Source organism: Bombina bombina, chromosome 7 (genome assembly GCF_027579735.1).
Source record: "Bombina bombina isolate aBomBom1 chromosome 7, aBomBom1.pri, whole genome shotgun sequence".
In the NCBI taxonomy this organism is placed as follows: Eukaryota; Metazoa; Chordata; class Amphibia; order Anura; family Bombinatoridae; genus Bombina; species Bombina bombina.
The window spans coordinates 437,556,863-437,583,786 of record NC_069505.1 but is presented as its reverse complement, the minus strand read 5'-3'; the positions used below and the strand labels follow the sequence as shown (position 1 = coordinate 437,583,786).

At 42.3% G+C, this 26,924-nt stretch overlaps 1 protein-coding gene across 4 annotated transcripts in view; it reads left to right on the top strand.

Moving 5' to 3' along the window:
• FAM234B (family with sequence similarity 234 member B) overlaps positions 1 to 26,697 on the top strand; it is a 252,840-nt gene extending 226,143 nt beyond the window's left edge. For 2 of the 4 annotated variants that reach the window (XM_053721347.1, XM_053721346.1), the window contains exon 13: positions 23,395 to 26,696. The gene's annotated coding sequence lies outside the window, so the exon portion shown is untranslated. Of the gene's footprint in view, positions 1 to 23,394 lie in introns of all 4 variants that reach the window. The other 2 variants (XM_053721349.1, XM_053721348.1) reach the window with 2 other exon arrangements.
• The last annotated feature ends 227 nt before the right edge of the window (positions 26,698 to 26,924 follow it).

The following is a 26,924-nucleotide window of genomic DNA, read 5'->3' as shown; positions in this document are numbered from 1 at the left end:
CTCCCATTCGGGTTAGCCACTGCTCCAAGGATTTTCACAAAGGTACTAGGGTCCCTTCTAGCGGTTCTAAGACCGAGGGGCATTGCAGTAGTACCTTACTTGGACGACATTCTAATACAAGCGTCGTCCCTGTCAAAAGCAAAGGCTCATACAGACATCGTTCTGGCCTTTCTCAGATCACACGGATGGAAGGTGAACATAGAAAAAAGTTCTCTGTCTCCGTCGACAAGAGTTCCCTTCTTGGGAACAATAATAGATTCCTTAGAAATGAGGATTTTTCTGACAGAGGTCAGAAAGTCAAAACTTCTAAGCACTTGTCAAGTTCTTCATTCTGTTCCTCGTCCTTCCATAGCGCAGTGCATGGAAGTAGTAGGGTTGATGGTTGCAGCAATGGACATAGTTCCTTTTGCACGAATTCATCTAAGACCATTACAACTGTGCATGCTCAAACAGTGGAATGGGGACTATACAGACTTGTCTCCAATGATTCAAGTAGATCAGAAGACCAGAGATTCACTCCGTTGGTGGCTGACCCTGGACCATCTGTCCCAGGGAATGAGCTTCCGCAGACCAGAGTGGGTCATTGTCACGACCGACGCCAGTCTAGTGGGCTGGGGCGCAGTCTGGGAATCCCTGAAAGCTCAGGGTCTATGGTCTCGGGAAGAGTCTCTTCTCCCGATAAACATTCTGGAACTGAGAGCGATATTCAATGCTCTCAGGGCTTGGCCTCAACTAGCAAAGGCCAGATTCATAAGGTTCCAATCAGACAACATGACGACCGTTGCGTATATCAATCATCAGGGGGGAACAAGGAGTTCCCTGGCGATGAAAGAAGTGACCAAAATAATTCAATGGGCGGAGGATCACTCCTGCCACCTATCTGCGATCCACATTCCAGGTGTGGAAAACTGGGAAGCGGATTATTTGAGTCGTCAGACATTCCATCCGGGAGAGTGGGAACTCCACCCGGAGATCTTTGCCCAGTTGACGCAGCTATGGGGCATTCCAGATATGGATCTGATGGCGTCTCGTCAGAACTTCAAGGTTCCTTGCTACGGGTCCAGATCCAGGGATCCCAAGGCGACTCTAGTCGATGCACTAGTAGCGCCTTGGACCTTCAACCTAGCTTATGCGTTTCCACCGTTTCCTCTCATTCCCAGGCTGGTAGCCAGGATCAAACAGGAGAGGGCCTCGGTGATCTTGATAGCTCCTGCGTGGCCACGCAGGACTTGGTATGCAGACCTGGTGAATATGTCATCGGTTCCACCATGGAAGCTACCTTTGAGACAGGACCTTCTTGTTCAGGGTCCATTCGAACATCCAAATCTGGTCTCCCTCCAGCTGACGGCTTGGAGATTGAACGCTTGATTCTATCAAAGCGTGGGTTTTCAGATTCTGTGATAGATACTCTGGTTCAGGCCAGAAAACCGGTAACTAGAAAGATTTACCATAAAATATGGAAAAGATATATCTGTTGGTGTGAATCCAAAGGATTCCCATGGAATAAGATAAAAATTCCTAAGATTCTATCCTTTCTACAAGAAGGTTTGGAGAAAGGATTATCTGCAAGTTCTCTAAAGGGACAGATCTCTGCTTTATCTGTCTTACTACACAAAAGACTGGCAGCTGTGCCAGATGTTCAAGCATTTGTTCAGGCTCTGGTTAGGATCAAGCCTGTTTAAAGATCTTTGACTCCTCCCTGGAGTCTAAATCTAGTTCTTTCAGTTCTTCAAGGGGTTCCGTTTGAACCTTTACATTCCACAGATATTAAGTTACTATCTTGGAAAGTTTTGTTTTTGGTTGCAATTTCTTATGCTAGAAGAGTTTCAGAGTTATCTGCTCTGCAGTGTTCTCCGCCCTATCTGGTGTTCCATGCAGATAAGGTGGTTTTGCGTACTAAGCCTGGTTTTCTTCCTAAGGTTGTTTCTAACAAAAATATTAACCAGGAGATAGTTGTACCTTCTTTATGTCCGAATCCAGTTTCAAAGAAGGAACGTTTGTTACACAATTTGGACGTAGTCCGTGCTCTAAAATTCTATTTAGAGGCTACAAAAGATTTCAGACAAACATCTTCCTTGTTTGTTGTTTATTCTGGTAAAAGGAGAGGTCAAAAAGCGACTTCTACCTCTCTTTCCTTTTGGCTTAAAAGCATCATCCGATTGGCTTATGAGACTGCCGGACGGCAGCCTCCTGAAAGAATCACAGCTCACTCCACTAGGGCTGTGGCTTCCACATGGGCCTTCAAGAACGAGGCTTCTGTTGACCAGATATGTAAGGCAGCGACTTGGTCTTCACTGCACACTTTTGCCAAATTTTACAAATTTGATACTTTTGCTTCTTCGGAGGCTATTTTTGGGAGAAAGGTTTTGCAAGCTGTGGTACCTTCCGTTTAGGTAACCTGATTTGCTCCCTCCCTTCATCCGTGTCCTAAAGCTTTGGTATTGGTTCCCACAAGTAAGGATGACGCCGTGGACCGGACACACCAATGTTGGAGAAAACAGAATTTATGCTTACCTGATAAATTACTTTCTCCAACGGTGTGTCCGGTCCACGGCCCGCCCTGGTTTTTTAATCAGGTCTGATGAATTATTTTCTCTAACTACAGTCACCACGGTACCATATGGTTTCTCCTATATATATTTCCTCCTGTCCGTCGGTCGAATGACTGGGGTGGGCGGAGCCTAGGAGGGACTATATGGCCAGCTTTGCTGGGACTCTTTGCCATTTCCTGTTGGGGAAGAGATATCCCACAAGTAAGGATGATGCCGTGGACCGGACACACCGTTGGAGAAAGTAATTTATTAGGTAAGCATAAATTCTGTTTTTTCCTATACCTAAAAGGCTTACAGAAATTATTAGCAAGGAGTGGGATAGACCCGGTGTGCCCTTTTCTCCACCTCCTATATTTAGAAAAAATGTTTCCAATAGACGCCACTACACGGGACTTATGGCAGACGGTCCCTAAGGTGGAGGGAGCAGTTTCTACTTTAGCAAAGCGTACCACTATCCCGGTTGAGGACAGTTGTGCTTTTTCAGATCCAATGGATAAAAAATTGGAGGGTTACCTTAAGAAAATGTTTATTCAACAAGGTTTTATTTTACAGCCCCTTGCATGCATTGCGCCTGTCACTGCTGCGGCGGCATTCTGGTTTGAGGCCCTGGAAGAGGCCATCCAGACAGCTCCATTGAATGAAATTATTGACAAGCTTAGAACGCTTAAGCTAGCTAACTCATTTGTTTCTGATGCCATTGTTCATTTGACTAAACTAACGGCTAAGAATTCCGGATTCGCCATCCAGGCGCGTAGGGCGCTATGGCTTAAATCCTGGTCAGCTGACGTAACTTCAAAGTCTAAATTACTCAACATTCCTTTCAAGGGGCAGACCTTATTCGGGCCTGGCTTGAAGGAAATTATTGCTGACATTACTGGAGGCAAGGGTGATACCCTTCCTCAGGACAGGGCCAAATCAAAGGCCAAACAGTCTAATTTTCGTGCCTTTCGAAATTTCAAGGCAGGAGCAGCATCAACTTCCTCCGCTTCAAAACAAGAGGGAACTGTTGCTCATTCCAGACAGGCCTGGAAACCTAACCAGTCCTGGAACAAGGGCAAGCAGGCCAGGAAGCCTGCTGCTGCCCCCAAGACAGCATGAAGGAACGGCCCCCTATCCGGAAACGGATCTAGTGGGGGGCAGACTTTCTCTCTTCGCCCAGGTGTGGGCAAGAGATGTTCAGGATCCCTGGGCGTTGGAGATCATATCTCAGGGATATCTTCTGGACTTCAAAGCTTCTCCTCCACAAGGGAGATTTCATCTTTCAAGGTTATCAGCAAACCAGATAAAGAAATAGGCATTCCTAAGCTGTGTGCAAGACCTCCTAGTAATGGGAGTGATCCATCCAGTTCCGCGGACGGAACAAGGACAGGGATTTTATTCAAATCTGTGGTTCCCAAGAAAGAGGGAACCTTCAGACCAATCTTGGATCTAAAGATCTTAAACAAATTCCTCAGAGTTCCATCATTCAAAATGGAAACTATTCGGACCATCCTACCCATGATCCAAGAGGGTCAGTACATGACCACAGTGGACTTAAAGGATGCCTACCTTCACATACCGATTCACAAAGATCATCATCGGTTCCTAAGGTTTTCCTTTCTAGACAGGCATTACCAATTTGTAGCTCTTCCCTTCGGGTTGGCCACTGCCTCGAGAATTTTTACAAAGGTTCTGGGCTCACTTCTGGCGGTTCTAAGACCGCGAGGCATAGCGGTGGCTCCGTATCTAGATGACATCCTGATACAGGCGTCAAGCTTTCAAATTGCCAAGTCTCATACAGAGATAGTTCTGGCATTTCTGAGGTCGCATGGGTGGAAAGTGAACGTGGAAAAGAGTTCTCTATCACCACTCACAAGAGTCTCCTTCCTAGGGACTCTTATAGATTCTGTAGAGATGAAAATTTACCTGACGGAGTCCAGGTTATCAAAACTTCTAAATGCTTGCCGTGTCCTTCATTCCATTCCACGCCCGTCAGTGGCTCAGTGCATGGAAGTAATCGGCTTAATGGTAGCGGCAATGGACATAGTGCCATTTGCGCGCCTGCATATCAGACCGCTGCAATTATGCATGCTAAGTCAGTGGAATGGGGATTACTCAGATTTGTCCCCTCTACTAAATCTGGATCAAGAGACCAGAGATTCTATTCTCTGGTGGCTTTCTCGGGTCCATCTGTCCAAGGGTATGACCTTTTGCAGGCCAGATTGGACGATTGTAACAACAGATGCCAGCCTTCTAGGTTGGGGCGCAGTCTGGAACTCCCTGAAGGCTCAGGGATCGTGGACTCAGGAGGAGAAACTCCTCCCAATAAATATTCTGGAGTTAAGAGCAATATTCAATGCTCTTCTAGCTTGGCCTCAGTTAGCAACACTGAGGTTCATCAGATTTCAGTCGGACAACATCACGACTGTGGCTTACATCAACCATCAAGGGGGAACCAGGAGTTCCCTAGCGATGTTAGAAGTCTCAAAGATAATTCGCTGGGCAGAGTCTCACTCTTGCCACCTGTCAGCGATCCACATCCCAGACGTAGAGAACTGGGAGGCGGATTTTCTGAGTCGTCAGACTTTTCATCCGGGGGAGTGGGAACTCCATCCGGAGGTGTTTGCTCAACTGGTCCATCGTTGGGGCAAACCAGAACTGGATCTCATGGCATCTCGCCAGAACGCCAAGCTTCCTTGTTACAGGTCCAGGGACCCGGGAGCAACGCTGATAGATGCTCTAGCAGCTCCTTGGTTCTTCAACCTGGCCTATGTGTTTCCACCGTTTCCTCTGCTCCCTCGACTGATTGCCAAAATCAAACAGGAGAGAGCATCAGTGATTCTGATAGCGCCTGCGTGGCCACGCAGGACCTGGTATGCAGACCTAGTGGACATGTCATCTCTTCCACCATGGACTCTGCCTCTGAGGCAGGACCTTCTAATATAAGGTCCTTTCAATCATCCAAATCTACTTTCTCTGAGACTGACTGCATGGAGATTGAACGCTTGATTCTATCAAGGCGTGGCTTCTCCGAGTCAGTCATTGATACCTTAATACAGGCTCGGAAGCCTGTCACCAGGAAAATCTACCATAAGATATGGCGTAAATCCAAGAGTTACTCATGGAGTAAGGTTAGGATTCCTAGGATATTGTCCTTTCTCCAAGAGGGTTTGGACAAAGGCTTATCAGCTAGTTCTTTAAAAGGACAGATCTCTGCTCTGTCTATTCTTTTGCACAAGCCTCTGGCAGAAGTTCCAGACGTCCAGGCATTTTGTCAGGCTTTGGTTAGGATTAAGCCTGTGTTTAAAACTGTTGCTCCCCCGTGGAGCTTAAACTTGGTTCTTAAAGTTCTTCAGGGAGTTCCGTTTGAACCCCTTCATTCCATTGATATTAAACTTTTATCTTGGAAAGTTCTGTTTTTGATGGCTATTTCCTCGGCTCGAAGAGTCTCTGAGTTATCTGCCTTACATTGTGATTCTCCTTATCTGATTTTTCATTCAGACAAGGTAGTTCTGCGTACCAAACCTGGGTTTTTACCTAAGGTGGTTTCTAACAGGAATATCAATCAAGAGATTGTTGTTCCATCATTGTGTCCTAATCCTTCTTCAAAGAAGGTACGTCTTTTGCATAATCTGGACGTAGTCCGTGCCTTGAAGTTTTACTTACAGGCTACTAAAGATTTTCGTCAAACATCTGCCCTGTTTGTCGTTTACTCTGGACAGAGGAGAGGTCAAAAAGCTTCGGCAACCTCTCTCTCCTTTTGGCCTCTGTTGAACAGATTTGCAAGGCTGCGACTTGGTCTTCGCTTCACACCTTTTAAAAATTTTAAAAATTTGACACTTTTGCTTCTTTGGAGGCTGTTTTTGGGAGAAAGGTTCTACAGGCAGTGGTTCCTTCCGTTTAAGTTCCTGCCTTGTCCCTCCCATCATCCGTGTACTTTAGCTTTGGTATTGGTATCCTACAAGTAATGGATGATCCGTGGACTGGATACACTTAACAAGAGAAAACATAATTTCTGCTTACCTGATAAATTTATTTCTCTTGTAGTGTATCCAGTCCACGGCCCGCCCTGTCCTTTTAAGGCAGGTCTAAATTTTAATTAAACTACAGTCACCACTGCACCCTATGGTTTCTCCTTTCTCGTCTTGTTTCAGTCGAATGACTGGATATGGCAGTGAGGGGAGGAGCTATATAGCAGCTCTGCTGTGGGTGATCCTCTTGCAACTTCCTGTTGGGAAGGAGAATATCCCACAAGTAATGGATGATCCGTGGACTGGATACACTACAAGAGAAATAAATTTATCAGGTAAGCATAAATTATGTTTTTAGAGATGTGTCCTCTGTTTTTTCCCCCCTTTCTCAGACCTTTCCAAGGTGGGTACAGGATACAGATGGACAAATAATCACAAGTATTCGTGTGTATCAGTCTGTGTTGTTGAAGAAGCTGTATTGTTAAAGAAGCTTTTTTTGAAAACAGTTGATTCAGTTCTACGCATTTCACCCTTACAAGGGCTTTATCAAGATGCTAGACTACTGTTTGATGTGCTTCTTAAGTAGCCAGACCTGTTACTTCATTAGTCAATTGCTATAAGCTTTTTCTCTTACTTGGTGTATTCAGTCCACGGATTCATCCTTACTTGTGGGATATTCTCAATCCCTACAGGAAGTGGCAAAGAGAGCACACAGCAAAGCTGTCCATATAGCTCCCCTCAGGCTCCGCCCCCCAGTCATTCTCTTTGCCGCTCTAACAAGTAGCATCTCCACGGGGGTGGTAAAGAGTATGTGGTGTTAGATTTGTAGTTTTATTTCTTCAATCAAGAGTTTGTTATTTTAAAATAGTGCCGGCTTGTACTATTTACTCTGAGGCAGAAAGTGATGAAGATTTCTGCTGAGAGGAAAAAGATTTTAGCATGTTGTAACTAAAATCCATTGCTGTTCCCACACAGGACTGTTGAGTACCAGAGAACTTCAGTTGGGGGGAACAGTTTGCAGGCTTAACTGCTTAAGGTATGCTCAGTCATTTTTTTCTAACAAGACCTGGTAATGCTAGAAGACTGATAGAAATCCCCATGTGGGAAGGTAAGCCATTTTCTAAGACTCAGTATAGAAGGATGGCTTAGTTTATAGGGCTTAAATCACTGGTGGACACTGTTATGGGTAAAATCGATTATTTTTTAATATAATCTGATGTTTGCATAAGTGTTTATCATGTTTGGAACACTTTTTAGGGGTTTTATACGCCTGGCATAATTTTAGACACCTAATTTGGTTTAGGAAGGCCTCACAACTCCGGAGTGAAGAGGGAGAGGGCCTAATTTTCGCGCCTCAGTTGCGCAGTTCTTTTACAAGATAGCTTCATGCAGCTTCACATGTAGAGTCCAGAGATTGCAGGAGGACTACAGGGAGGCTTATTTTTGTTCCACAACTAATCCCCAAGGAAGGTAGTATGTTAAACTGGTGGCCAGCTTCAATTTGCTCCGGTTTGGGCAATAAGGGGTTAATTGGCAATCTTTTTAAAGCATTAGGATCATATGGTGTAAATTTCATAAAGATCGGATGTTTTTTTGAGATTTGGTAAAAAAGTGTGTGCTTTTTATTATTTAAAGGCACAGTAACGTTTTTTCAAAAAGTGTATTTTTCTGTATTTGAGTGCTATCTAAGTCTGTCTAACATGTCTGAGCCTACTGATAGACCTTGTTCTATGTGTTTAAAAGCCATGGCGGTACCCCCATTGCATTTGTGTTTAAAGTGTGCTAAGGTATCTAAACATTTTAATGACCATGCATTGATACTTAAAAATGTAGCCCAAGATGATTCTTTGACGGAAGGTAATGAGGATAGTCCTCCTTCCTCTCCCCATGTGTCGACACCAGTTACGCCCTCGCAAGCGTTGCCTAGTACCTCTAGCGCATTGGCCCCTATTACTTTACAACAATTAGCAGCAGTAATGGATAATTCCCTTGCAGCATTTTTATCCAAACTGCCTGTTTTTCCAAAAAAGCGCGATAGCTCAGTTTTAAATACAGAGGATGAGCAATCTGAAGCTTTGGATAATTTATCTGTAGTACCCTCACAAAACTCAGAAGTAGCAGTAAGGGACGGTCTGTCTGAGGGAGAAATTTCTGACACAGGAAAAGTTTCTCAGCAGGCAGAGTCAGATTCCTTAGCGTTTAAATTTAAGCTGGAACACCTCCGCGTCCTGCTCAAGGAGGTTTTAGCTACGCTGGATGATTGTGACCCCATGGTGGTCCCTGAAAAATTGTGTAAAATGGTCAGGTTTTTAGAGGTCCCTGTATACACTGAGGCATTTCCGATCCCAAAGAGGGTGGCGGATATTGTGACTAAGGAGTGGGAGAGACCAGGTGTACCCTTTGTTCCCCCACCTATCTTTAAGAAAATGTTCCCCATAAATGACCCCAGGCGGGACGCGTGGCAGACGGTCCCCAAGGTAGAGGGGCTGTTTCAACACTTGCTAAGCGTACAACTATACCAATAGAGGACAGTTGTGCTTTCAAAGATCCTATGGATAAAAAAAATTGGAAGGTTTGCTGAAGAAAATTTTTGTTCAGCAAGGTTTTCTTCTTCAAACAATTGCCTACATTATTCCGGTAACTACTGCAGCGGCTTTTTGGTTCGAGGCCCTGGAGGAGTCGCTCCAGAGGGAGACTTCATATGATGAGGTCATGGATAGAATTCATGCTCTAAAGCTGGCTAATTCTTTTATCACTGATGCCACTCTCCAATTAGCTAAGCTAGCGGCGAAAAACTCAGGTTTTGCCTTCATGGCGTGAAGAGCGCTTTGGCTCAAATCGTGGACGGCTGATGTGTCGTCCAAAACGAAACTGTTAAATATTCCCTTCAAGGGGAAAACCCTATTTGGCCCAGAGCTGAAAGAAATTATTTCAGATATCACAGGGGGCAAGGGCCATGCCCTGCCACAAGATAGTCCGTTTAAGGCCAAAAACAAGGCTAATTTTCACTCCTTTCGCAACTTCAGGAGCGGACCTGCCACAACCTCTGCTGCCGCAAAGCAAGATAACGCTTCCCAGCCCAAAGCAACTTGGAAACCCCTGCAGGGCTGGAATAAGGGTAAACAGGCCAAGAAGCCTGCTCCTGCTACCAAGACAGCATGAAGGGGTAGCCCACGATCCGGGATCGGATCGAGTAGGGGGCAGACTTTCTCTCTTCGCTCAGACTTGGGCAAGAGATGTTCCAGATCCCTGGGCATTAGAAATAGTTGCTCAGGGGTACCTTCTAGAATTCAAGGATTCTCCCCCAAGGGGAAGGTTCCACATTTCTCATTTGTCTTCAGACCAAATAAAGAAACAGGCGTTCTTACGCTGTGTAGAAGATCTGCTAAAGATGGGAGTGATACACCCAGTTCCAATTGTAGAACAAGGACTGGGCTTTTACTCAAACCTGTTTGTAGTTCCCAAAAAGGAGGGAACTTTCAGGCCAATCCTGGATCTAAAAATTCTAAACAAATTCCTCAGAGTTCCGTCCTTCAAGATGGAAACCATTCGGACAATCTTGCTGATGATCCAGGAGGGTCAATATATGACTACCGTGGATCCAAAGGATGCGTATCTACATATTCCTATCCACAAAGATCACCATCAGTTCCTAAGGTTCGCCTTCCTGGACAAACATTACCAGTTCGTGGCCCTTCCTTTCGGGTTGGCCACCGCTCCCAGAATTTTCACAAAGGTGCTAGGGTCCCTTCTAGCGGTACTAAGACCGCGGGGCATTGCAGTAGCACCTTACCTAGACGACATATTAATACAGGCGTCGTCCTTTCACAGAGCCAAGGCTCATACGGACATCGTTCTGGCCTTTCTAAGGTCTCACGGGTGGAAGGTGAACGTAGAAAAGAGTTCTCTGTCCCCGCTCACAAGGGTTCCCTTCCTGGGAACACTAATAGACTCGGTAGAAATGAAAATCTTTCTGACAGAGGTCAGGAAGTCAAAACTGCTGAATACTTGCCGAGTTCTTCATTCCATTCCTCGGCCTTCCGTGGTTCAGTGCATGGAAGTAATTGGTTTAATGGTTGCGGCAATGGACGTAGTCCCTTTTGCCCGAATTCATCTCAGACCACTGCAGCTGTGCATGCTCAAACAGTGGAATGGAGATTACGCAGATTTGTCTCCTCAAGTACAAATGGACCAGAAAACCAGAGACTCTCTTCTCTGGTGGTTGTCTTAAGATCACCTGTCTCAGGGAATGAGTTTCCGCAGACCGGAGTGGATCATTGTCACGACCGATGCCAGTCTGTTAGGCTGGGGTGCGGTCTGGAACTCCCTGAAGGCTCAGGAACTATGGTCTCTGGAAGAATCTCTTCTTCCGATAAACATTTTGGAGTTGAGAGCGATATTCAATACGTTCCAGGTGTGGCCTCAACTAGCGGAGGCCAAATTCATCAGATTTCAGTCGGACAACATCACGACTGTAGCGTACATCAATCATCAGGGAGGAACAAAAAGTTCCCTAGCGATGAAGGAAGTATCCAAGATCATCAAATGGGCGGAGGATCACTCCTGCCATCTATCTGCAATTCACATCCCAGGGGTAGACAACTGGGAGGCGGATTTTCTAAGTCGTCAGACTTTCCATCCCCGGGTTTTTGCTCAGCTGACTCAGCTATGGGGCATTCCAGAATTGGATCTGATGGCGTCCCGTCAGAACACCAAACTTCCCCTTTACGGATCCAGATCCAGGGATCCCAAGGCGGCATTGATAGATGCATTAATAGCGCCTTGGTCGTTCAGTCTAGCTTATGTCTTTCCACCGTTTCCTCTTCTCCCTCGGCTAGTAGCCAAAATCAACAGGAGAAGGCTTCGGTAATTCTGATAGCGCCTGCGTGGCCACGCAGGACTTGGTATGCAGACCTAGTGGACATGTCATCGGTCCCACCATGGAAACTGCCATCGAGGCAGGATCTTCTAATTCAAGGTCCTTTCAAGCATCCAAATCTAGTTTCTCTGCAACTGACTGCTTGGAGATTGAACGCTTAATTCTAGCTAAGCGTGGTTTCTCTGAATCAGTTATAGACACTCTGATACAGGCCAGAAAGCCTGTCACCAGGAAAATTTACCATAAGATATGGCGGAAATATCTTTGTTGGTGTGAATCCAAGGGTTACTCGTGGAGTAAGATTAGGATTCCAAGGATATTGTCTTTTCTCCAAGAAGGATTGGAGAAGGGTCTGTCAGCTAGTTCCTTAAAGGGACAGATATCTGCTCTGTCTATTCTGTTACATAAGCGTTTGGCTGCTGTACCAGACGTTCAGGTGTTTGCACAGGCCCTAGTCAGAATCAAGCCTGTTTACAAGCCTGTGGCTCCTCCATGGAGTCTAAATTTAGTTCTTTCAGTTCTTCAAGGGGTTCCGTTTGAACCTTTGCATTCCATAGATATTAAGTTTTTATCTTGGAAAGTTTGGTTTTTAGTAGCCATTTCTTCTGCTCGAAGAGTTTCTGAATTGTCTGCTTTGCAGTGTAATTCACCCTATCTGGTGTTCCATGCAGATAAGGTTGTTTTGCGCACCAAATATGGTTTCCTTCCAAAAGTGGTTTCTAATAAGAATATTAACCAGGAAATCATTGTTCCTTCTCTGTGTCCTAATCCAGTTTCTAAGAAGGAACGACTTTTACACAATCTTGACGTGGTTCGTGCTTTAAAATTCTATTTAAAAGCAACTAAAGATTTCAGACAAACATCATCCTTGTTTGTTGTCTATTCTGGTAAGAGGAGAGGTCAGAAAGCGACTGCTACCTCTCTTTCCTTTTGGCTGAAAAGCAACATCCGTTTGGCTTATGAGACTGCGGGACAGCAGCCTCCTGAACGAATTTCAGCTCATTCCACTAGAGCTGTGGCTTCCACATGGGCTTTCAAGAATGAGGCTTCTGTTGAACAGATTTGTAAGGCAGCGACTTGGTCTCACTGCATACATTTGCCAAATTTTACAAATTCGATACTTTTGCTTCTTCGGAGGCTATTTTTGGGAGAAAGGTTTTGCAAGCAGTGGTGCCTTCCGTTTAGGTTACCTGACTTGTTCCCTCCCTTCATCCGTGTCCTATTGCTTTGGTATTGGTATCCCACAAGTAAGGATAAATCCGTGGACTGAATACACCAAGTAAGAGAAAACAGAATTTATGCTTACCTGATAAATTACTTTCTCTTACTGTATATTCAGTCCACGGCCCGCCCTGACATTTAAGTCAGGTTCAAATTTAATTTATAATAACTACAGTAACCACTGCACCCTATGGTTCTCCTTTTTCTCTTAACCGTCGGTCGAATGACTGGGGGGGCGGAGCCTGAGGGGAGCTATATGGACAGCTTTGCTGTGTGCTCTCTTTGCCACTTCCTGTAGGGATTGAGAATATCCCACAAGTAAAGGATGAATCCGTGGACTGAATACACCGTAAGAGAAAGTAATTTATCAGGTAAGCATAAATTCTGTTTTTATTCGAGGATGAATTGACCTCTGTTTTTTTTAAGGTGGTATATACTAGTCTCTCTAACTTGTACATATTAAATACATGATAAACCTTTTTATTGTTGTTTACATATATATTTCTAAATGTAATATATTCCTTATAATGGAATTTACAACGATCTAGACATCAAGGTAATAAAAAACTTTTTTATAAAACAATACAAATAAAAGACTTTTTACAGCAAACACATATATATTCTTTACAACATTGAAAGTTAGAAATTAATTATTTTGTGTGACATATTTGCTTTTATACTACATACAGCGACAATTGTAAATATCTACGACTTTCTTTTATCTTTATATTTAACTTATTGCATATTCTAGTATGCTCAATCCTAATTGTCGTTGATGATCCAAAATACTAGCAAGGGATTTATATATTTATGGTTGATGCCTAGATTTAGAGTTTTGTCGGTAAAGACCCGCGGTGCTAACGCTGCTTTTTTTCCCAGCGCACCCTTAAGACAACGCTGGTATTTAGAGTTGTCTGAATGGCTGCATTAGCCTCAGAAAACGGAGCGTTGAGCATAATTTAGCTCCACTTCAACCCTCAATACCAGCGTTGCCTACGGTAGCTGTAAGCTGGAAAAACGTGCTTGTGCACGATATCCCCATAGGAAACAATGGGGCTGAGCTGGCTGAAAAAAAACCTAACACCAAGTGTACACCTAACATCCTAACATGAACCCTGAGTCTAAAAACCCCTAACCTTACACTTATTAACCCCTAATCTGCCGCCCCCGCTATCGTTGACACCTACATTATACTATTAACCCCTAATCTGCTGCTCTGGACACCGCTGCAACCTACATTATAGCTATGAACCCCTAATCTACTGCCCCTAACATCGCCGACACCTATATTAGATTTATTACCCCCTAATCTGCCCCCCCACGTCGCCCCCACCTACCTACACTTATTAACCCCTAATCTGCCGACTGGACCTCGCCGCCACTATAATAAATGTATTAACCCCTAAACCGCCGCACTCCCGCCTCACAAACACTATAATAAATTGTATTAACCCCTAATCTGCCCTCCCTAACATCGCCACCACCTACCTACAATTATTAACCCCTAATCTCACGCCCCCAACGTCGCCGCTACTATAATAAAGTTATTAACCCCTAAACCTAAGTCTAACCCTAACACCCCCCTAAATTAAATATAATTTAAATAAATCTAAATAAATTTACTATAATTAAATAAATTATTCCTATTTAAAACTAAAAACTTACCTATAAAATAAAATAAAGAGCTGATTACTTTGGGGCAATGCCCCACAAAATGCCCTTTTAAGGGCTGGTAAAAGAGCTGATTACTTTGTCATTTAGAATAGGGTAGGACATTTTATTATTTTGAGGGGCTTTTTTATTTTATTAGGGATCTTAGATTAGGTGTAATTAGTTTAAACTTCTTGTAATTTTTTTTAAATTTTTTGTAATTTAGTGGGGGTTTTTTTGTATTATAGATTAGTTTATTTAATTGTATTTTAGTTTAGCTAATTGTAGGTCATTTATTTAATTAATTTATTGATAGTGTAGTGTTAGGTGTATTTGTAACTTAGGTTAGGATTTATTTTACAGGTAATTTTGTAATTATTTTAACTAGGTAGCTATTAAATAGTTATTAACTATTTAACAGCTATTGTACCTAGTTAAAATACAAAGTTGCCTGTAAAATAAATATAAATCCTAAAATAGCTACAATGTAACTGTTAGTTATATTGTAGCTATATTAGGGTTTATTTTATAGGTAAGTATTTAGTTTTAAATAGGAATAATTTATTTAATTATAGTAAATTTATTTAGATTAATTTAAATTATATTTAAGTTAAGTGGGGGTTAGGATTAGACTTAGGTTTAGGGGTTAATAACTTTCTTATAGTAGCGGCGACGTTGGGGGCAGGAGATTAGGGGTTAATAATTGTAGGTAGGTGGCGGCGATGTTAGGGAGGGCAGATTAGGGGTTAATACAATTTATTATAGTGTTTGCGAGGCAGGAGTGCGGCGGTTTAGGGGTTAATACATTTATTATAGTGGCGGCGATGTGGGGGGGCCTTGGTTTAGGGGTTCATAGGTAGTTTATGGGTGTTAGTGTACTTTATAGCACAGTAGTTAAGAGCTTTATGTTCTCACGTTAGCCCATAAAGCTCTTAACTACTGACTTGTCGGTAGAGGCTCTACCGCTCACTTCTTCGAAGACTCGTAATACCAGCGTTAGGCAAATCCCATAGAAAAGATAGGATACGCAATTGACGTAAGGGGATCTGCGGTAACCTCGAGTCGTGGAAAGAAAGTGAGCAGTGAGCGGTATGGATTTTAATTATTGGCTCTTCTGTACACTATTCTGGGGTATGGTGTAACTTTATTGACAATTATAGGATCGTTTTGCACCAGATGCCAGTGCTTTTTCATTATTTTTTTCAAAATATTATGTTCATTATTATATTGGGTAATTAGTGGTACATCTATAGTGTCATCAGTGGCTGCGTTTTCTTTCTTTTTATTCCTATATTTTAAGATCTCACTCCTTTCTTTTTTCTTTATCTCTTCTTTTGTGTTTATTAGAGTTTCTTTTGTATATCCTCTCTCCACACATTTTTGATCCCTGTATTTCAGTGCTAGTAACCTCCCTACACTACTGATATGATCCCTGTATGTCAGTACTGTGTAACTTCCCTACACTACTGATATGATCCCTGTATGCCAGTGCTTGTAACCTCCCTACACTACTGATATGATCCATGTATGTCAGTGCTTGTAAGTTCCCTACACTACTGATATGATCCCTGTAAGTCAGTAAGTGTAACCACCCAACACTACTGATATGACCCATGTATGTCAGTGCTTGTAACTTCCCTACACTACTGATATGATCCCTGTATGTCAGTGCTGTGTAACCTCCCTACACTACTGATATGATCCCTGTATGTCAGTGCTGTGTAACCTCCCTACACTACTGATATGATCCCTGTATGTCAGTGCTGTGTAACCTCCCTACACTACTGATATCATCCCTGTATGTCAGTGCTTTGTAACCTCCCTACACTACTGATATGACCCCTGTATTCAGTGCTGTGTAACCTCCCTACACTACTGATATGATCCATGTATGTCAGTGCTGTGTAACCTCCCTACACTACTGATATGATCCATGTATGTCAGTGCTTGTAACCTCCCTACACTACTGGTATGATCCCTGTATGTCAGTGCTGTGTAACCTTCCTACACTATTGATATGATCCCTGTATGTTAGTGCTGTGTAACCTCCCTACACTGCTGATATGATCCCTGTATGTCAGTGCTGTATAACCTCCCTACACTAATGATATGATCCTTCTATGTCAGTGCTTGTAACCTCCCTACACTACTGATATGATCCCTGTATGTCAGTGCTGTATAACCTCCCTACACTAATGATATGATCCTTCTATGTCAGTGCTTGTAACCTCCCTACACAACTGATATGATCCCTGTATGTCAGTGCTGTGTAACCTCCCTACACTACTGATATGATCCCTGTTTGTCAGTGCTGTGTAACCTCCCTACACTACTGATATGATCCCTGTTTGTCAGTGCTGTGTAACCTCCCTACACTACTGATATGATCCCTGTATGTCAGTGCTTGTAACCTCAATACACTACTGATATGATCCCTGTATGTCAGTGCTGTGTAACCTCCCTACACAACTGATATGACACCTGTATGTCAGTGCTGTGTAACCTCCCTACATTACTGATATAATCCCTGTATGTCAGTGCTGTGTAAACACCCTACATTACTGATATGATCCCTGTATGTCAGTGCGTGTAACCTCCCTACACTACTGATATGATCCCTGTATGTCAGTGTTGTAACTTTCCTACACTACTGATATTATCCCTGTATGTCAGTGCTGTGTAACCCTTCCTACACTACGAATATGATCCCTGTATGTCAGTGTTGTAACCTTCCTACACTACTGATATTATCCCTGTATGTCAGTGCTGTGCAACCCTTCCTACACTACTGATATGATCCCTGTATGTCAGTGCTGTGTAACCCTTCCTACACTACTGATATAATCCCTGTATGTCAGTGCTTGTAACCTCCCTACACTACTGATATGATCCCTGTATGTCAGTGCTTGTAACCTTCCTACACTACTGATATTATTCCTGTATGTCAGTGCTTGTAACCTTCCTACACTACTGATATGATCCCTGTATGTCAGTGCTTGAAACCTCCCTAAACTACTAATCATATCCTATAACTGAGTCATAACTGTGTAATTTGGTGTGATAAAGCTGTATTAGTACTAATTGTTACACGGTTATGACTCAGTTATAGGATAGGATTAAGCTGCACTGTATTTGGTGTAATAAAGCTGTATTAGTACTAATTGTTACACGGTTATGACTCAGTTATAGGATAGGATTAAGTTACACTGTATTTGGTGTAATAAAGCTGTATTAGTACTAATTGTTACACGGTTATGACTCAGTTATAGGATAGGATTAAGATACACTGTATTTGGTGTAATAACGCTGTATTAGTACTAATTGTTATACGGTTATCACTCAGTTATAGGATAGGATTAAGTTACACTGTATTTGGTGTAATAAAGCTGTATTAGTACTGATTGTTACACGTTATGACTCAGTTATAGGATAGGATTAAGTTACACTGTATTTGGTGTAATAAAGCTGTATTAGTACTAATTGTTACACGGTTATGACTCAGTTATAGGATAGAATTACATTAAACTGTATTTGGTGTAATAAAGCTGTATTAGTACTAATTGTTACACGGTTATGACTCAGTTATAGGATAGGATTAAGTTACACTGTATTTGGTGTAATAAAGCTGTATTAGTACTAATTGTTACACGGTTATGACTCAGTTATAGGATAGGATTAAGATACACTGTATTTGGTGTAATAACGCTGTATTAGTACTAATTGTTATACGGTTATGACTCAGTTATAGGATAGGATTAAGTTACACTGTATTTGATGTAATAAAGCTGTATTAGTACTGATTGTTACACGTTATGACTCAGTTATAGGATAGGATTAAGTTACACTGTATTTGATGTAATAAAGCTGTATTAGTACTAATTGTTACACGGTTATGACTCAGTTATAGGATAGGATTAAGTTACACTGTATTTGGTGTGTAATAAAGCTGTATTAGTACTGATTGTTACACGTTATGACTCAGTTATAGGAAAGGATTAAGTTACACTGTATTTGGTGTGTAATAAAGCTGTATTAGTACTTACACGGTTATGATTTAGTTATAGGATAGGATTAAGTTACACTGTATTTGGTGTGTAATAAAGCTGTATTAGTACTAATTGTTACACGTTATGACTCAGTTATAGGATTAAGTTACACTGTATTTGGTGTGTAATAAAGCTGTATTAGTACTTACACGGTTATGATTTAGTTATAGGATAGGATTAAGTTACACTGTATTTGGTGTGTAATAAAGCTGTATTAGTACTAATTGTTACACGGTTATGACTCAGTTATAGGATAGGATTAAGTTACACTGTATTTGTTGTAATAAAGCTGTATTAGTACTGATTGTTACATGGTAATGACTCAGTTATAGGATAGGATTACGTTACACTGTATTTGGTGTAATAAAGCTGTATTAGTACTAATTGTTACACGGTTATGACTCAGTTATAGGATAGGATTAAGTTACACTGTATTTGGTGTAATAAAGCTGTATTAGTACTAATTGTTACACGGTTATGACTCAGTTATAGGATAGGATTAAGTTACACTGTATTTGGTGTAATAAAGCTGTATTAGTACTAATTGTTACACGGTTATGACTCAGTTATAGGATAGAATTAAGTTACACTGTATTTGGTGTAATAAAGCTGTATTAGTACTAATTGTTACACGGTTATGACTCAGTTATAGGATAGGATTAAGTTACACTGTATTTGGTGTAATAAAGCTGTATTAGTACTAATTGTTACACGGTTATGACTCAGTTATAGGATAGGATTAAGTTACACTGTATTTGGTGTAATAAAGCTGTATTAGTACTAATTGTTACATGGTAATGACTCAGTTATAGGATAGGATTACGTTACACTGTATTTGGTGTAATAAAGCTGTATTAGTACTAATTGTTACACGGTTATGACTCAGTTATAGGATAGGATTAAGTTACACTGTATTTGGTGTAATAAAGCTGTATTAGTACTAATTGTTACACGTTATGACTCAGTAATAGGATAGGATTAAGTTACACTGTATTTGGTGTAATAAAGCTGTATTAGTACTAATTGTTACATGGTAATGACTCAGTTATAGGATAGGATTACGTTACACTGTATTTGGTGTAATAAAGCTGTATTAGTACTAATTGTTACACGGTTATGACTCAGTTATAGGATAGGATTACGTTACACTGTATTTCGTGTAATAAAGCTGTATTAGTACTAATTGTTACATGGTAATGACTCAGTTATAGGATAGGATTACGTTACACTGTATTTCGTGTAATAAAGCTGTATAGGGGCGGACTGAGACCAACCAGGGCCCCCGGGCAAAAGTGTGGCAGGGCCCCCCATCCCCTTTTTGCTCCACCTAACTACCTCTGCCCCTCCTCTACCATATTGCCCCTCCCACCTCCCTTGCCCCTCCCACCTCATATGCCCCTCCCCCGCCATGTTTTTAATTGCCATATAATGAGACAATTTTTTTCCTTAAATATTTTTACTAAGAACTAAATATTGTAATTTAACAAGTGCTTATGCAAAAAAAATCCCCATACCTATATGCACTACAATATGGAGCAGAAAGTAATGAGGGGCAGACAAGGGGGTAAAATCACTTGTTACTGGCAGCTAAAGAGGTAAAATCATTCATTTTTATTCGTATATTTCCTTTCAATAAGAAATACATGATCCTATAAGATAAAACTATCTTCATTTTAACTGAAACCAGGGCAGGTTTAGAGAAATCAATTTTAAAAGGGAGAGTAAAGTCAAAATTTAACTTTAAAGGGACATGAAACCCAAAACATTTCTTTCATGATTTAAGTAGAACATACAATTTTAAACAACTTTCCAGTTTACTTCTATCATCAAATTTGCTTAATTCTCTTGGTATCATTTGTTGAAGGAGCAGCAATGCACTACTGGTTTCTAACTGAACATATGGGTGAGCCAATGACAATTAAGGTTCTCTGTCACACACACAGCCCCCTCCCCAGTTCCTTATATACAGATGTATATTATAGAGGTTCCCTTTGTTACACACACAGGCCACTCCCCAATACTTATATAATGATATATATTATAGAGGTTCCCTCTGTCACAAACACAGACCCTTCCCCAGTACTTATATACAGATGTATACAGAGGTTCCATTTGTCACACACACAGCCCCCTCCCCAGTAGGGAATCAAAGAAAGTATAACAGACAATAAAAATACATTTAAGATCATAATTAGATAATACTAACCAGCTACCACCAGCCAAGCCAATATATAACAAGTGAAGCAATACTGAATAAATAAAGCAAGCAGACTGCAATGCAATATTTTACTAATTACTTACATTGACTAATCTATTAATTTGAATTTAAAGCAAATGCCTCACTTGACTCATACTACCCAGTTATATGGTAATAATTATAAGAGCTTAAAGGGTCATGAAACCCAAACATTTTCTTTCATGCTTGAGAAAGAGCATGCCATTTTAAACAACTTTCTAATTTACTTCTATTATCTATTTTGCTTCATTCTCTTGATATACTTTGCTGAAAAGCATATCTAGATAGGCTTAGTAGCTGCTGATTGGTGGCTGCACATAAATGTCTCATGTGATTGGCTCACCCATGTGCATTGCTATTTCTTCAGCAGAGGATATCTAAAGAATTAAGCAAATTAAATAGAAGTAAATGAGAATATTGTTTAAAATTTTATTCTCTACCTGAATCATGAAATAATTTTTTTGGGTATAGTGTCCCTTTAAGTCAATCTTTATTGTTTGGCTGCTTTGCATAAGTAAATGCTTGGTCATTGCCCCCAAGAGCAATATAAATGGAGGAAGGTGGTATTAAGCAGGCCCTCACCTGTTTAGCAGTGATCACACTAAAAAAGCATTCCATACAGACAGTTTTCAATGTAAAATGCAGAGAGCATGTATAAAGAGCATGCAGTGGGAGCAAAACTAGTATTTTTGCAGAAAGAGACCTTGCACAGCTAGAGAACCTACAAACTTATTTTTTGTGTACAGAGTATCTATGAGAAACAATGCTTGTACAGCAAAAGTGAATCAATACTTTTTTTATACATAGAGAGAATCTGTGTTTTTTGCCACAGGGAATAGATGCTCATGCTTTACAGATACACATATATATATATATAAGAATGTTTTTTTATTAAAATGTTTGGTCTGCAAATTCTTAAAGACAATCTGATGTCTCCCTTGCAACTTCCTGTTAATACACACAGACATGCCATCTCAGAAAGCAAACTGGTCGCTTGCAATATACAAACAAAACCTTCATTTAAGACAGCCAGTATGCCTAATGAAAATATGAAAAAGACCTGAACCTCATAAACCCAGTACTACTGGCCGACCACATTATAACAGAACAAACAGTGTGCGCTCCTAATGAGTAAACCGCACCAGCCAACCGGGTGCTGCCGGATGCAGACGTGACTGCTGAGTCTGTTGCGCGCCACTTCACTGATCACAGGCGACAGCGAACACTTTGCATTAGTGGCAGTGGTGTGTGTGAGTGACGTGTCCCTCCCATAATAATTAAAGTTATAGTTATAACTTATAGATTCTCCCAGGACCGAGTCCAAACACAGACAGAGTGAACATTACATATCTAGTAATCCTAACAGGCAGTCACCAGGCTCAGCAGCACAATTAAGGGTATCATGAAACATATTGCTGCTTAGTGCTTACTTGCCTCCGGTAGCCGGCTCTCAAGTCTGAGCTTCACTTACCTTACCCGAGTCGTTGTCGTCGCCTCGCCTGACTCAGTCCTCCTCCTTCACCACACATGGCTACGCTGCTGCAGTGCCGCGTCCTCAAAATTGGCACAGTTAAAATTGTGTGTGCACGCCGTGTGGGTGGAGCTCAGTAAGCAGCTGAGCCAGGTGAAAAAGGAAGTAGGCCAGCGGCAGCAGCTTAACGCACACTAAGTCACAGTGAACTTCGTGAAGTCACACACTAACACTTGAGTCCCTCAACTCCACCACCGCAACACGCACATGTGAGAGGGCCCCCCTGCTGCCCCCGCCCACATAAAAAAAAAAAAAAAAGACCAAAAAAAAAATACATTTATAAAAAAAAAACTGCTTCAGTATATGATCAGAATGGGGCCCCTAAGAAGCCGGGCCCTCGGGCAAGGGCCGATTTGCCCGACCTGTCAGTCCGCCCCATTAGTAATAATTGTTACACGGTTATGACTCAGTTATAGGACAGGATTAAGTTACACTGTATTTGGTGTAATAAAGCTGTATTAGTACTAATTGTTACACGGTTATGACTCAGTTATAGGATAGGATTACGTTACACTGTATTTGGTGTAATAAAGCTGTATTAGTACTAATTGTTACATGGTAATGACTCAGTTATAGGATAGGATTACGTTACACTGTATTTGGTGTAATAAAGCTGTATTAGTACTAATTGTTACATGGTAATGACTCAGTTATAGGATAGGATTACGTTACACTGTATTTGGTGTAATAAAGCTGTATTAGTACTAATTGTTACACGGTTATGACTCAGTTATAGGATAGGATTACGTTACACTGTATTTGGTGTAATAAAGCTGTATTAGTACTAATTGTTACATGGTAATGACTCAGTTATAGGATAGGATTACGTTACACTGTATTTGGTGTAATAAAGCTGTATTAGTACTAATTGTTACATGGTAATGACTCAGTTATAGGATAGGATTACGTTACACTGTATTTGGTGTAATAAAGCTGTATTAGTACTAATTGTTACATGGTAATGACTCAGTTATAGGATAGGATTACGTTACACTGTATTTGGTGTAATAAAGCTGTATTAGTACTAATTGTTACACGGGTATGACTCAGTTATAGGATAGGATTAAGTTACACTGTATTTGGTGTAATAAAGCTGTATTAGTACTAATTGTTACATGGTAATGACTCAGTTATAGGATAGGATTACGTTACACTGTATTTGGTGTAATAAAGCTGTATTAGTACTAATTGTTACACGGTTATGACTCAGTTATAGGATAGGATTAAGTTACACTGTATTTGGTGTAATAAAGCTATATTAGTACTAATTGTTACACATGTACAACCTGTTGTTCCTTTAATAACTTTGTTCTTTTCTGATTTTTGCAGTTATAGGGACGGTCAGATGATTTACTGATGACAGATCCGTGAGAAGCAGCTGCCTAAGACGTGTTTTACTGAGATCTCTGCGGCCTGCCTTGTAAAGGCCTTAATGAACTAACCGTTCCACTACACTCTTCCTCTGGCAGGGAAGGGTTAACTACTGCCATGGGTAGGGTGCCAGTTTAAGCGCTCTACTCTGTCTACAAGCACAGCTGGTACTGGTGTACGACTGATACTCATTGCACACAGCACACCTGGGATTGATTAGGCGCCTTGTGTGTCTCACTGTGTCATTTCACACTCTAATAGTTTCTGTGAAAGTTTAATTGTAGTTTTTGAAGCATTTATCTCTATAGTTAGACACACAATGTCATTTACTCCAGTTCCTCTTATTATGTTTGTGTGCCCTGTGTTGTCACCTGATCATAACCTGAGTGTGCCTGGCCTGTTCACTTAATTGTGTGTGTGCCTGGCTTGTTCACTTAATTGTGTGTGTGTGTGCCTGGTCTGCTTAACCTATTGTGTGTGTGCCTGGCCTGTTCACTCAACTGCTTGTGCCTGGCCTGTTCACTTAATTGTTTGTGTGTGCCTGGTCTGCTTAGTCTATTGTGTGTGTGCCTGGCTTGTTCACTCAACTGCGTGTGCCTGGTCTGCTAAGTCTATTGTGTGTTTGCCTGGCCCAATCACTATATTGTGTGTGTAGCTGGGCAGCCTAAATCTATAGTGTGTGTGCCTGGTCTGCTTAATTTACCTGGCCTGCTCCCGCTATTGTATGTGCCTAGCCTACTTACTTACTAATGTGTGTGCCCTATTTCCCTGATCAGTAATGTGACCCTGGCCACCTAGCTTAGTAGTATGTGTGTGTCTGGCCTACTTGCTTACTAATGTGGGTCCCCACTCTACCTGATCTGTAATGTGACCCTGGCCGGTTATCTTAGTAATGTCTGTGCCTAGCCTACCTGCTTACTAATGTGTGTGCCCCATCTGTCTGATCTGTAATGTTATCCCAGCTAGCTTACTAATGTGTGTGCCTGGCCTACTCGCTTTCTAATATGTGTGCCTGGCCTACTGGCTTACTAAATGTGTGTGCCTGCCCTACTTGCTTACTAATATGTGTACCTGGCTTATTTGTTTAGTACTGTGTGTGCCTTGCCTACATGCTCACTAATGTTTGTACCTAGCGTACTTGCTTACTAATGTGTGTGTGTGTGTGCCCAGTCTACCTGATCTTTAATGTGACCCTGGCCTGCTAGCTTAGTAATTTGTGTGTGCCTGGCCTGTAAGTTTACTAACATGTGTGTTATTGGCCAGCTAGCTTTATAATATGTGTGCTTAGCCAACTAGCTTACTGATGTGTGTGCCTGGCTAACTAGCTTAATAATGTGTACGCTCAGCCATTTGTTTAATAATATGTGTGCCTGGCTAGGTAGCTCAGGAATGAGTGTGCGTGGACTGCAAGCTCACTAATGTGTGTACCTAACCTGCTAGCTTACTCTAGTGCAGGGTACTTCAAACTTTTTTTCCCCAAGACCCAGTGCTATGATATCACACACCTTCACAACCCTATGTTTATGCTTAGTCTGAACATTTTTGAAGCAATATACAACAAGATAGCTGCAATTTTTGGCAAAGTGACTAAAATATGTGAGTACTTTATTCCTGATTGTAGTCAAACTTGAAAGTATTGTAAAAGTTAATAACACACACTCTCATAAAACAATCACACCACAGACCCTCATAGACAACGCACACACACACAAACCACACACACTCTCTTACAACACACACTCTCAAACACACACACCACCACAACACTCTCATACAACACACACACACCACACACTCTTATATAACACCCACATCACACACACTTAAATCGCGACCCAGTAAACATGGTGTTGCGATCCGTGGTTTGAAGAACCCTGCTCTAGTGTATGACCAGCTAATATTTCACTAAAGTGTGCCCAATCTGCCAGTTTACTAACATGTTTTTCTAGCCTACTTGCTTACTGATGTGTGTATGTGGCTTACTAATTTACTAATATGTGCCCAGTCTGACAGACATATGGCCAGCTTACTATTGTGTGCTCTCTGCCTGCTTGCTCACTAAGGTGTGTTTGCCCAGCTTGCTCGCTCACTAAGGTGTGTGTACCCAGCCTGCTAGCTCACTAAGGTGTGTGTGCCTAGCCCGTTAGCTCACTAAGGTGTTTGTGCCTAGCCAGTTAGCTCACTAAGGTGTGTGTACCCAGCCTGCTAGCTTACTAAGGTGTGTGTGCCTAGCCCGTTAGCTCACTAAGGTGTGTGTGCCCAGCCTGCTAGCTCACTAAGGTGTGTGTGCCCAGCCTGCTAGCTCACTATGGTGTGTGTGCCCAGCCTGCTAGCTCACTAATGTTTGTGCCCAGCCTGCTAGCTTACTAAGGTGTGTGTGCCCAGCCTGCTAGCTCACTAAGGTGTGTGTGCCCAGCCTGCTAGCTTACTAATGTTTGTGCCCAGTCTGCTAGCTTACTAAGGTGTGTGCCCAGCCTGCTAGTTTACTAAGGTGTGTGTACCTAGCCCGTTAGCTCACTAAGGTGTGTGTGCCCAGCCTGCTAGTTTACTAAGGTGTGTGTGCCTAGCCCGTTAGCTCACTAAGGTGTGTGTACCCAGCCTGCTAGCTCACTAAGGTGTGTGTGCCTAGCCTGCTAGCTCACTAAGGTGTGTGTGCCCAGCCGGCTAGCTCACTAATGTTTGTGCCCAGCCTGCTAGCTTACTAAGGTGTGTGTGCCCAGCCTGCTAGCTCACTAAGGTGTGTGTGCCCAGCCTGCTAGCTCACTAATGTTTGTGCCCAGCCTGCTAGCTCACTAAGGTGTGTGTGCCTAGCCTGCTAGCTTACTAAGGTGTGTGCCCAGCCTGCTAGCTCACAAAGGTTTGTGCCCAGCCTGCTAGCTCACTAAGGTGTGTGTGCCTAGCCTGCTAGCTCACTAAGGTGTGTGTGCTCAGCCTGCTAACTCACTAATGTTTGTGCCCAGCCTGCTAGCTTACTAAGGTGTGTGTGCCCAGCCTGCTAGCTCACTAAGGTGTGTGTGCCCAGCCTGCTAGCTCACTAAGGTGTGTGTGCCCAGCCTGCTAGCTCACTAAGGTGTGTGTGCCCAGCCTGCTAGCTCACTAAGGTGTGTGTGCCCAGCCTGCTAGCTCACTAAGGTGTGTGTGCCCAGCCTGCTAGCTCACTAATGTTTGTGCCCAGCCTGCTAGCTTACTAAGGTGTGTGTGCCCAGCCTGCTAGCTCACTAAGGTGTGTGTGCCCAGCCTGCTAGCTCACTAAGGTGTGTGTGCCCAGCCTGCTAGCTCACTAAGGTGTGTGTGCCCAGCCTGCTAGCTTACTAAGGTGTGTGTGCCCAGCCTGCTAGCTCACTAAGGTGTGTGTGCCCAGCCTGCTAGCTCACTAAGGTGTGTGCCCAGCCTGCTAGCTCACTAATGTTTGTGCCCAGCCTGCTAGCTTACTAAGGTGTGTGTGCCCAGCCTGCTAGCTCACTAAGGTGTGTGTGCCCAGCCTGCTA